Raw genomic sequence first — 13,986 nt, forward strand, 5'->3', positions numbered from 1 at the left:
GACCAATCAGGCGAACTATTGTTACAAGACAATGCCTTTTGGTTTGAAGAATGCAGGAGCTACGTACCAACGGCTCATGGACAAAATTTTTTCAAAACAAGTAGGCAGGAATATGGAGGTGTATGTGGACGACATGATTGTAAAGTCCGCTAGGGCTAGTGATCATGGTGGTGACCTCAAAGAAGCGTTTGATCAGTTAAGAACATATCAAATGAAGTTGAATCCTGAGAAGTGTTCTTTTGGGATCCAGGGAGGAAAGTTCTTGGGATTTATGTTAACATCAAGAGGAATAGAAGTGAACCCTGATAAGGGAAGGGCGATCTTGGAGATGAAAAGCCCAACAAGTGTAAAGGAGGTTCAGCGTTTGACAGGGCGAATGGCCGCCTTGTCACGTTTCTTGCCAATGGCGGGAGACAAAGCGGCCCCGTTCTTCACATGTTTAAAAAAGAATTCAAAGTTTCAGTGGACAGAGGAATGCGAACAAGCTTTTACCAAATTGAAAGAAACATTGGCCACATTACCGGTACTCTCCAAGCCAACACCAGGCGTTCCATTAGTGCTCTATTTAGCGGTTACTGACAAGGCGGTAAGTACGGTGTTGCTCCAGGAAGAAGGAAAAAAGCAGAAAGTTATATATTTCGTGAGCCATACTTTACAGGGGGCAGAGTTGCGGTACCAGAAAATTGAAAAGGCGGCTTTGGCGATTCTGAAAACTGCAAGGCGCCTCAGGCCTTACTTCCAAAGTTTCCAAGTCAAAGTCAAAACTGATGTTCCCTTAAGGCAAGTACTTCAGAAGCCTGATTTATCAGGGCGATTGGTTAGCTGGTCAGTTGAGTTATCAGAATATGACATACAATATGAGCCAAGGGGCCAAGTCACTGTCCAAAGTTTAATTGACTTCGTGGCGGAATTAACACCCACTGAAGGTGAGAAGACTCAAGGAGAATGGGTCCTGTCTGTAGATGGGTCCTCTAATAACACTGGAAGTGGGGCGGGAATAACAATTGAAAGTCCAGATAAAATGATCATTGAACAGTCTCTCAAGTTCGAGTTCAAGGCGAGCAATAATCAATCTGAGTACGAGGCTCTGATTGCCGGCTTAAGGTTGGCCATTGAGTTGGGAGTCCAGAAGTTATTTATCAAAGGAGATTCGCAGTTAGTGGTTAAGCAAGTGAAAGGCGAGTACCAGGTGAAGGATCCGCAACTGTCCAAATATTTGGAAGTGGTGCGCAGATTGATGATGGAGGTCAAAGAAATCAAAATAGAACATGTCCCGAGGGGACAAAATGAGAGGGCTGATGTGTTGGCGAAGTTGGCAAGCACAGGGAGATTGGGCAACTACCAAACAGTCATTCAAGAAACCCTGCCTCGCCCGAGCATTGATTTGGTAGAAATAAAGTTGAAAGCTGTAAAGTCAGTCAGTGAGGGCGAGCTACCTTGGATGGAATCGATTAAGACCTTCTTAGAGAACCCACCAAAGGAGGATGATCTGAACACGAGAACAAAACGCAGGGAAGCCACTTTCTACACACTGGTGGATGGTGAGTTGTATCGGCGGGGAATCATGTCTCCTATGCTCAAATGTGTCGATACCAAGGACGCTCTCGGAATAATGGCGGAAGTCCACGAAGGTGTGTGTTCTAGTCATATCGGCGGGCGATCCTTGGCAGTAAAAGTGATAAGAGCAGGATTCTATTGGCCAACAATGAAGAAGGATTGTTTGGAGTATGTTAAGAAATGTGAAAAATGTCAAGTCTTTTCTGACTTACACAAGGCTCCACCAGAAGAATTAACAACCATGATGGCGCCTTGGCCGTTCGCCATGTGGGGGACTGATATCTTAGGACCATTCCCTGTAGCGAAGGCACAAATGAAGTACATCATCGTGGCGGTTGATTACTTCACTAAGTGGATAGAAGCCGAGGCGGTGGCGACTATCACAGCCGCCAAGGTCAGGAACTTCCTGTGGCGAAGGATTGTTTGTAGATTTGGGGTCCCCATGGTGTTAGTAATGGATAATGGAACCCAATTCACAAGTAGTGTTACCCGGGAATTTTGTGCAGAAATGGGAATCGAGATGCGATTTGCCTCTGTAGAACATCCACAAACCAATGGGCAGGCTGAGTCAGCTAACAAGGTTATCCTGAAAGGTTTAAAAAAGAAACTGGATGAAGCAAAAGGGCTTTGGGCGGAGGAACTACCAGGCGTTCTTTGGGCATACAACACCACGGAACAGTCAAGCACAAAGGAAACCCCGTATCGTTTAACTTATGGAACTGACGTCATGCTCCCAGTGGAAATAGAAAACCAAAGTTGGCGAGTGGCTCGGTTTAATGAGAATGACAACGGGGAAAATCTGATAGCAAATCTGATTATGTTGCCAGAAGAACAACGGGAGGCACACATAAGAAACGAGGCGGGGAAAGTGAAGGTCGCAAGAAAATTCTCAACAAAAGTCGTGCCAAGAAAAATGAGGGTGGGAGATTTGGTGCTCCGAAAAAACACAATACCTGATAAGCACAACAAGCTTTCGCCCAATTGGGGTGGGCCTTACAGGATTATAGGCGACGTTGGAGGAGGAGCTTATAAGTTGGAACAACTAAGCGGTCAAAAGGTTCCACGAACATGGAACGCCTCTCATCTAAAGCAGTATTTTAGTTAAAAGAAACAACAAAGGTGAATGAAGCCGCACTCTTTTTTCCTTTCTTTGTAGAGGTTTTTAATGAGGCGGCATGTGTAAAGAATGAAGGGACAATCATTCCCATGTATGAAAAAGTAATGAAAAGATTATTTCAACAAGATTGTTACTTTTTCATTTATATTACGAGTTATGCAAGGTAAATCGTATCAAGGTATACAATACCGCGAGTAAACCTTTCGGAATAAGAAAGTATCGCCATCAAATATTACAAGCCTTGGCAATTCTAGTGGCCACTAGAAACCAAGCCTCGTCGAAAAATCGACTAAGATATGTAAACCTACGTAACAACAAAAGTCAGTAACAACTCAAGGTAACAACGAATGAACTTAAAACGATCTTCATTAAAGGAAAGAAAAGGGGGCGATGCCCATACAGGACTTAGAAAGATAATGAACAACAGGGCAGTGCCCAAAGCAAAATGTTAACTTCATAAAAATAAAAACAAATTCAAGCTTGGTTCTCATTGTTGGCGTCGTTTCCCTGGCTGGCCCCAACCTGAGGGTCTTCTTTCTCTTGATCTTCCTCCTTGTTTTGATCATCTCCATTCCCGCCATCTTCTCCTTCTTCAGGCTCACTTTCATCATTAAATTGAGGAAGGAGGTCGAGGCTGATGTCATCATCGCCAACCACTTGACCATCGTTGATCTCCTTCATATAGCCAATGCGGGAAAGATCAAAGCCTGGCTCAACCACACTGATTTGCTCTTTGGCCGCCAGAAAGCCCTGAGCAAATTGGAGAGAAGCACGCCCCAAGATGGAAGCAGTCAGGCGTTCGTACTTCTTCTCCAGCCTTTGACACTTGGCCTGAACAGCAGTGTGTTTGTCGTTGATGGTTTCCTTTAGGGACTTGGTCTTCTGAAGGAGCAAGTCAGAAGCAGCCAAGTCATCAGCTAACTTAGCACACTTCTCCTCGGCGGCCTTCAGCTTCTTGTTGGCAGTTTCAGCATCAGCCTTCGCTCGTTCATAGGCAGTCTTATAATCAGCCGCCTTCTTTTCAAAACGATTCTTGGCTGATCCCAACTCCTTTACACACTGGGCCATTCCCGCCACAGTGCTGGCAGCAGAGAGCGCGTGATAGATCGCCAGAGAAGCAATGTTGGGGGGGCCTTGACCGGAAACATCCTTGTGAATCCGGTTGTCAAAAGTACGGGTCATGAATTCCAGCCCATTAAAGTGAGGATCCGACAAGTTCAGCAAGGGGGGTGGAGCCTCGCCACCAATGGCTGAGCTAGGACCAGCTGGGTTAAAGGGAGTTGGTGGGCGGTTGATCAGCGCGCTTGGATCTTGTTGAGGGGGCGGGACATTGTCATGTCCCTTCTTTTTCTCAGCCGGATGACCTTTTGGGTCGAGAGTTGATTGGTGGAGAGGTTTACCAGCAGCGCCTGAAGTTCTTTGACGCTTAGGGTCCCTGACGTTGTCAGAACCCGAAGTACCTTCATTCTTCTTCTTTTGTTCAGTTTCGGCGGCCCTCTTCTTCGCCGCCGCAGCAGACTGGGCGAGGTATTCCTTCATCTTGATTGGGTTCGCATCAACCTTGCTTTTTCCCATCGTAGCTGCACAGAAAGCACCAATTAGACGAGACACATGACAACAAGGAAAACAAGTTATGAGCAAAGATTATAAACTTACTAAAAAATTGATTTAAAGTGCCGGATTTAGACGCCTCAATCAAGTCATGACCAGAGATTACTGGCAGTGTGCGAAGGTAATCGGCGATACCTTGTTCAGATTCATCCAAGGCGTCATATGAAACGGATATTTTTCGGCGAGGGTTTTTTGTCCAGTAAAAAGGGAAAAGAGGGTTATTGTCGGAGTCTCGGAACAAGTTCTTTATTTCGGGCGACTCCATAACTTTGAAATATTTTTTCTGCCATACTTTGTAATGGCTTTTAAGGGCGGTGAACCGACTCATGTTTTTACGGGCTAAAAGGGGAACCCATTTCACAGAAGTAGGTTTAGTGGTGACTGACTTATAGAAAAGAAAGAACAAAGGATAGGTTGGAGTGAAACTCAAGTGTTCACAAAGAATTTCAAAGCAGCGGATAAAACCCCAGGCGTTGGGCTGGAGTTGACAAGGAGCCACATTCAGAAAAGAAAGAATGTGACATATAAACGGCGAGAAAGGAAGTTTGATGTTCAAGTCTAAGAAGAAATAGCCATAAACAAAGAAGAAATCGGGCGATTCATCGGCTGGTTCTTTACGCAACAGAACACAGTCATCTTCGCCACATGGGAGGACATTCAACAGATGATCTTCATTATTCGAGGTGGCGGGATTTATCTTCGTGAACCCTTGAGCAGATATTCGAAGCGAATAAATGCTCCCAACGCTGCTCCAGATAGAACGCAACAGACATTTATCTTCAACTAAATGCGCGTTAGAGCGCCATTCAGGTGAAGACAAATCTCCATTAGAGGAGAGAATTGAGTCTACAGAGCCGGCGGGACCGGAATCATCATGGGTAGAAGGCGAGGAGTGAATTTCAATTATAGTGGGGGCGACAACTTCCTCCTCCGTGGAGGGCGAAGAAAGTTCTAGGGAAGAAAGGCTAGCGTTTGGTAAAGACATGCGAGGCAGTTTCATAAAAAGAAGAAAGAAGATGAACAAACTAAAAGTAAAAAGAAGATGAACAGAGTCAAAAGAAGAAAGAAGATGAACAGAGTCAGAGAAAAAAGAAGTAAACGAAGAATCTCAAGAAAGATAAAAACTAACCAGGGGAAGAACTGTGGATTTGAGAAAGGAGAACGTCGGCGATAGGGGAGCACCGCGCAATGACGACGGCCGGAGGAAGAAAAGGTTCACCGGAGTTCAAAGAAGAGAATGAAAGCTGCGGTGAAAAGGTTTTCAGAACAAAAGTTTTAAGAAAGTGAAAAATGAAAAGTGAAAAGGGGTTTTTATAGAGAGAAAGGAGGAGAGAGAATGAGTGGGGGAAGATCGTGGGATTGTGGGACTTGAAATTCGAAAAGGTAGGAAGCGAAAAGACATTACTCCTCGAGACGCACAACTGAAAATTGCATTTATAACAAATGATGACGAAATCTCGGAAAACAAGGATACGTGCGTTAGTTGAAAAGACGTGATTGACGGTTATGATTAATGGCGACATATCTTTGAAACGGCAACAAAGGTGGCGAAGCGTGAAAATGGCGATGTAACAACGAAAGTAAAATGGCGATGTAACAGCGAAAGTAAAAGGGCGATGTAACAATGAAAATAAAATGGCGATGTAACAAAAATGTGGCGAAAAATAGTGGTATTCTGACACGTCGCAAAGCAAACGATAAAAACGGGCGACAAAGTTGCATATTAAAGACATTTTGACTCAAGTTACTTGAACCTCATGTCTTGGGGGCATGTGGACTGGGCGGGGCATACACAATGCTCATGCCCGCCCAAGAGTGAAGACAACCACGGCGGGAATCATCGACGCAGCTAATATCTTTGCCTTCCCTTAGGGGGACCCACGAGCCAGCTGGAAGATTCTTCTTGATTTGTCTTATATGTATAGGAATTTGGGCCCTGGTTGTCAGGCCCAAATATAGGAAAGGTCCATATCATGACCACCCCCCTCTATAAAAGGGGAGGTCATCCACTTGTACGAAACCAACTTTTCAGCATTAATGAGAATATTCCTTTTATGGTAGTTATGCTATTTTAGTGCTCTGCTAGGGTTTACTTTTTGTCTTTCTCTTACGTAAGCTTGCCCTAGTACAGAACAGGTTGTGTGCTCTCACTAGCTACTACATGGTTCAATCACAAAAGTATAGGTTTGAACTCTTTGTAAGTAAAGTATTATTCTTTACTACTCACATATAGTCTTTGAATTATTAGAGACTTCTCTTTAAGTTTCTTCACTGACTTGAGCGTCAAAGTGTCATTTCCAAGTACCTCAACTATTGTGGTCCTTGTGGATACTCATTGCTTCACTATGCTCTCTGTACCTCCTTCATCACTGTGCATTACCACACACTGTCTTGAGATACATCTCTTATACTCTGGGAAGCACGGACACGCTGGAACACAGGCGTGTCCGCGTGTCCGGCACGGACACGACACGGACTCGTGGCGGACACGTGGCCGACACGTGTCGGACACGTCGGCGATGTGTCTGATTTTTTTTTTTTTTTTTCGGCTCTGACACGGCGCGGACACGACTGAGACACGCATCGTAGCATGAGCCGACACACCGTTATGGCGGGACACGTATATAGGACACTTGTGTCATTTTTTATTATTTTTTTGACTTAAAAAAAAGATAAATTAAAAGTCAAACAGATTTATCTAATTAAAAAACAATTAAACCCTATTTCTTTGGCCCATAACGCACACAACAAACAACACCTTTTTACGTTTCATCTTCTGCTACACACTTCATCTTTTACGACTGCTACTGCTACTGCTACGTTCATCTTCTTCCTCCGCCATCGACGGCGGCGGTTGTTCTTCCTCAGTCAGCGACGGTGGCGCTCGTCCTCTCTCCACCGGCGCGCTTCTTAGTGGTCTTCTCTTTACTGTGAGCGTTTCATCTTCATCATACGCCGACGACGTCTTTTTCTCTGCCGACGACCACCGCCGTTTCCTCCTTCCTCCTAGTATTTCGCTTTTCTTCATTGTTTCTGGACAAAGGTAAGAACTTTTATCACTTTAGGGTTTTGTTGATTTTATTTCTTCAAATCTGTTGCTCTTTTTTATCAACTCTGTTCTTCAAATCTGTCTAAAACAAAGCAAAATCTGTTGCTACTCACTCAAAGCTTTTTCTTGCTCTGTTGCTTGATCGCTTCCTTTCATTGGGTCGTTTCTTACTTCAAATTTTGCTAAGCTGTTACTATTCTGGGTCCTGACTCCTTTCTTTTTTTCTTTTTTGCAAATTTTGCTACTCACTCAAATAGTATTATGCTGCTGATTTCAATATGAGATAAATAGCTTTACCATGATTAGCTTTACCATGATTATTTTGCTGCTGATTTTGCTGTAAGTTTATGGTTCAGATTATGCTGCTGATTTCAATAAGTTCATATGAGATAAATAACTTTAGCAGTTTGTAATTTTAGCCCCATACATATGAGAGCATGATCAGATTATGGCATTATGCTTATGCTGTTCTGTTTTGTCCCTTTAGCTAGTTTTTATTAGTAGTTGTTTTGTTTCCTCTCTTTTTATGCTCTAAACTGTGACTTTGCTGGTTTTTCCGGTCCCTATTTTTAATATTAATCTTCTTTGATTCTTAAAAAAAATTATTTTGGTTTTTTTTTAATATATATATATATATATATATAAGCCGTGTCCCCGTATCCTATTTTTTGGAGTTTTGCCGTGTCGCCGTTCCCGCCCGTGTCCGTGTCCCGTGTCCGTGTCCGAGTCCGTGCTTCATAGCTTATACTCTTCGGAAGAACATTTGGTGGCATATGTTTGAACTTTGATGAATCAATTCTCGTGGTTATGGTGAAATCACGCCACGAGAAGTTCAAAATTGGAATTCCTATTTTGGAAACTTGCAAAGGTTTCAATCTGGAAGGATTTTCTCTCAGCAAATTGAAGAGTTAAGAATTCACAATCTATTCATATTTCATAGCAAAGGCCTAGTTTCTAGATCTCCCAACAAAACTGCTAACATGGAGCCAATTTCTTGAAAAATAGATTCTGCAAATCTCTTCCTCTTCACTCCATCAAGGGATGGAGTGATGGAATGATATTTCTCTTCAATTCATTCATGAATAGTCATGATAAATTTATCATTTGACAAGGAACTTGAGGCAACATGAATCACTTTACAATTTCTTCCTAAGATTTCATAGAGAAATTATTAATATCCCTAGTTTGGATCTTAAAGAAATGTTAAAGTCATTCGCGAGTTTGGGCTTGAGTACCCAGGCACCTTCAAGTTATTCGTGAGTTAGAGCACGAATTTAGAACGATGTTCTCTTCTTAGCGCATTAGTAGTGTTGTTTTGGTTGTTTGTTTCCTGATTTTGTGAGCCTTCTTTTTGTGCAGATTTTATAGTTTATTGTATTTTTTTTGCTCGGGTCTTTGTTTTCGGTGTTGCTGTGGTGGACTTTTGTATATCTGCTCAATGGAGACATTGAACCCTGTATTTTACTGGGTTGTCCGTCTTCTTTTTCTTTAAGAGGTCTCCTAAAATTTTCATGATTAATATTTTTTTTATAAGCCAATTAATATATTGAAGTGAATTACAAGGGGTACTTCAACTCAATACAAAAGGGAGCTAAGAGAAAAAACAAAAAAAACAAAAAACAAAATTACAATTGAAAAAATCAAAATCAAAACCCCTTGGAAGCTAGACTAAATAAAAAGTCCCTCATTAAAACCTTACTAGGAAAAACCTAGAAGGAAAAATGATTAATATATAATCAATTTTGTTTAAAAAAAAGTTGAAGTTAGTTGTAGCGCTAAAAATACACATGTGCAAAAGAGTAAGTGTTCTCTATCGCTCGAGTAAAATAAGTTGTGAAGGCTTAGCTATCGCACCCAAGGGACTATGTTGTTACATTGTTGTCTGCATTTTGTCAAAAACAACCTGATATCGAAGCAGATGCCTTGACATATGATTTCGTGAAGCTAGGACATCAGTCCTTTGCTTGGAACGTGATGTGGGCCCTTGAAGATCTTATGAAGATATGTTTTTTTAAAGTTACTTGAGGTTCAAGTAGCTGTACCATAATGGTTTTAATTGTGGGTTGTTATTTGTTGAAACAATCTTTATTAAAAGATTGGTTTCTATCTTTACGTTTGAATTTTGCAACAATATCTTCGAGATTCAATTTTGATTTGTTGCTGCAATTTGTTACTTCAGCCCAAGAAAACCCTAGTGCCCAAGCCACTGCTGCTGAAGTTTATAAAGGGACAAAGACCTAAAGCTTGAAAACCACCTAAGCTAATAGAGAGAGATCAAGTGTTTTAGGGTTGTTCATTGTTCTTTGTCCTTATTTCTTGTGAACAAACTTTGCTCCCTAATTCTATAAAGCAAAGTTGTGTTATGTGTTCTTTGATTCTACAAACTCTGATTGTTGATTGTTTGTTACCAATCACTGTGGCAGTGATTGAGAGAAAGGGAGAGGGCTCTCATACTTAGGTTGAGATACTAAGTAGAAATACACTGGGTAGATTAGGAAGTGAACTATGAACTGTGGTGTTCATGAGTGTCTGTAATTCCTGAATCTTGAGATAGTGTATTTCCTTTCTTTGGGTGCGAACCCTCCAGACGTAGGTGAAAGTTTTTCACTGAACTGGGTTACCAATCCTCTGCGTTCTTCTTTTTATTTTGCTGGTTTTGTTACTGTTAGTCAATTGTTGAACCGGTTGTCCCAGCATCGCGTTCGACATATGTCCTGTGCAAGAACCGTAATTACAGAATAGGTAAACAAACTAACTCTAAATTGAAAAGCAAATAAATAAGTAATTGAACCAAATCAGATAGAGAAAAGATAGATTTTTGGGTAACATACACTAAACTAGGGGAGATGACTTAACTGTAGTGCTAGTTATAGATAAGCCACAGAGTATATACCTAAACTACGTACTCAAGGACAACAATCTTCATGTATGTGTGATTGTTTGAATAAGGATTAAAACAGAAAAGATGCCTAAGGCATATTCACTACCCAATCATAGGCTATTTTAGAAGTCATTTGTTTTCAACTGTATTTGAATGATAGAGATGAAAATAGAAAAAATGGGAATACAATGGAAAAACGGTAAAATGGAGCAAAAAGTGAATATTGGGGTGTGAAACAGGAAGCAGGGTCGTGGGCTCCGTGGGACATGGTCGTGCTCAGTAAAATTCAAGCTTCACAAGCGTGTCAATCCCAAGATTTCTCTTGTCTAACTTTTAAGTGGCCACAATGGTGCTCTTTAAGTGGCACGACCATGCCTTCCGTTGTAGCAGCAGAGGCCCGAGTGAAACCTGACTATTTATATTTAAATAGGGCTTAGGGAAAAGGAAGAGCAACATGCAGTAGACTATCAGGAAGAAAAACACAGAGAAGGCTGCTACAGGCTCTGAAAAAGAAGAATGAGAGAGAGGTTGAAGCATTGGAGATTTATCTATCTTGTTTCAATAAGATGTTAGTTACTAGGATTCTTGTGATGTATGTCTTTTTAATCATGAGTAGCGAATCGTCCTTCCTCGAAGTTGCTTATTTGAATCCCGATATTTTTATATATGTTATTCCCAATTCATTATATTTGTGTTTTCTCTTTAATCTTCTTAGTTCTATAAGAAGTAATTAATCGTATTAATAGTCGGGTAGTTTACTCATGGAGAGGGAATTATAAGGAATTAGTTTTGGTGCACTTCTAAAGGAGATTTCCCCTTAAGTAGATTCTCCTTTTTAATCATTATTTAAGCAATCACGCTTGCATAACGAGTGTGATAGGTAGTAGTATCCTTAGGTATGTAATTTATGTGTAACCTGGCAGTTTATCTAACATTTGAGAAGTATAGTGGATTCATATGTTCTTTAGATAACATATATAAAACCCTGAGAAGATGCTTCAATTACTTTGCAATCTCGAGGCTTTCCTCTCTGACAGATTTTCTATCTTGCTCTTTTTTTGCCTGCATCTTCGCAACACCGTCTTTTCAAACTAATATTTGCCTACACTATGAAATCACCCCTAGGTTTAATTAGTTTGTTTTTCTGGTCTCTTGGGTCTGAGAACTAAGACTTCACAATCCTAAATTACTTGAGTGACAGAGTAAACTTGCTTTGAATGCATGCATTGTTTTTAATCGCAACAAGTTTTTCACGCCATTGTCGGAGATTATAATTAAATGACTGATTGTAGGGTTTATGTTAGGCCAATAGGAAAAGTTATAAAATCTAATGATGTTATGTGTTTCAAAGTCTTAATTAGGAATAGGTACAAACATCAAACAACAGGTAATAAGAAGAAGAAGAAAATGCTCAAGTTCAACAAAATTGTTGAAGACCATAAGCATGTGTTTGCACAAGTTTTAACGTCTATTCAATTTACATAAGGCTGAAAATGTCTGATTGCAGCTCCAACGTCAAATCAAATATACACAAGGTAAAAAATCAAGATCCACAAAGTTACATCATCTAAAAGACCACAAACAAAAAGGATCTCAATTGTCTTCCAAAGATATAAAGCCATCAATCCTATGTGAAAGTGAAAATCCTCTTGAAGCATGGAATAACAAAGACTTGGTACACAAAATGTCTAGTAGGTGAAAGCAAAATCTATTGAAGACATAGGCCCCGTTTGAGAAAACAGCTTAATTAAGTGCTTCTGACCATAAGCGCTTATGTCATAAGTGCTTATTCATAAGCTATTTTTAAAATTTTATTGATATAAATTGAAAATAAGCTATATATAAGCATACACTGTATCAGCAGAGCGGTCAAAGCCAAGGTAAAGATTTATATAGCATGTTTAGAATTGAAAGGAATCTCTACTTCAAGACAGAGTCTACAACGTTAACATTGATACAAATCTTTTAGGCCAGTGCTTATATTACCTTATTGGAAAGTAATCCTTGTCACAAACTGTCAAATGGATTAAATGCACAGCAAGGAGACGTTAGCTTGCGAGAAGAAAAGATCTATTGCGTAGGCAAACAGACCTTGGGATAGAACCATTGTAGATCTACCTCGATCAAGCAAAGCCATCTCAAAAGAACATGTATGAAGCTTAACAAAAAAAAAACATGAATGAACGAAACTCTTGAAGATCAAACAAGATAGAATTTATACTAGGCTTAATTCCAGTTTGGGCCCTTGATGTTTCACGAATGAGCGATCTGCACCCCCTGTGTTTAAAATGTGCGGTCAAGCCCCCTCATGTATCTAAACTGTGACATTGGTGCCCTTCCGTCAATATCCGTTTGGTTATGTGAGTTGACCAAACGGTTCTCCCTTCATTAAATGACGTGGCGTCCACGTGTAATAACAATTATTTTACAAATAAAAAGTTAACTTAATAAAACATAAAAAAAAATAGTAAAACAACTAAAAAACCCTCAATCCCCATCTGTCCCTCACGCTTCCAGCCCCCCCTCTCTTTCCTTTCTTCTTCTTTTTCTTCTTCATCTCCTCCCTCACATTTTAATCTTCAGCAAAATCAGAACCCAACCTTCTTCTTCTCCTCTTCTCTATCCCAACCCCATGACCCAAATGCTAACCCCAAATCAGAAAAACAAACCCCCATCTACCTTACACCCTATGCAAAGCCAGAGAAATTTCACTCCACTCATTTACCAGATCTGCATCCCCCATGTACCTTCCGCCCTATGAAGATGTGGTTGGGGATGGTGGAGAAAGTTTAATACAGACTCACCAACAATGATCAAACTTGATTTGCTTGGTCATAGAGTCGTTTGCTCACACTTGTGATACATATTGGTTAAATTTGTTTGGTGGCTTGGGTTCCCTGGTGCAGCTAATGTTTGTGCGGTTTCAGCATCTATTCTGCCTTTTTTCCAACGAATAATGAATGGGGTTTGTTTGTTCTAATTAGGGTTCAAATTGGGGGGGATTGGGTAAGTAAAAATTTGGGGAAAACTTGGTTTAAAATTGGGGGGAATCGGGTTAATGAATGGGGGAGGGAATTATTTTCCTAAATTTTTTTTTGTAAAATAATTGTTATTACACGTGTACGCCACGTCAGTTAATGAAGGGAGAACCGTTTGGTCAACTCACAGAACCAAACGGATATTGACGGAAGGGCACCAATGTCACAGTTTAGATACATAAGGGGGCTTGACCGCACATTTTAAACACGAGGGTGCAGATCGCTCATTTGTGAAACATCAGGGGCCTAAACTGGAATTAAGCCTAGAATTTACTACTTCCAACTTCAATGAAATCAAAAGCACGCTTCATAGTCAAATATTATCTCCAAACAAAAATAAAGAACCACAAGTTTATCCTTTCTCTATAAAAGCCTCTAAGTACATTCAAAAGAGTCAAATCTGATTTACATACTAGAGAGATGTTGGAGCTTAAGTTTTCTACCTCCCTCTTCATAGGAGAATCAAAGTAGAAGAAAACACCTTCAAAAAGATGAGGAGAAGTCCTTGAGAATACTTGTAATGAAAAGTCATGTATAATACTTGATAGGAAAAATCCCTGAGAATACTTAATAAGGAAAAGTTCTTAAGATTACTCTTGAAGGAGAAGTCAATAATACTTGGTTGATTAGTGGAGACTCTTGGTGGATACCAAGATTTGACTTAGCCCATGTTTAGTGAACCAGTATATATATTCATATTCTTAATCTTTTGTTTCTTTGTTATTTACTCTGT

Source organism: Lotus japonicus, chromosome 1 (genome assembly GCF_012489685.1).
Source record: "Lotus japonicus ecotype B-129 chromosome 1, LjGifu_v1.2".
Lineage (NCBI taxonomy): Eukaryota > Viridiplantae > Streptophyta > Magnoliopsida > Fabales > Fabaceae > Lotus > Lotus japonicus.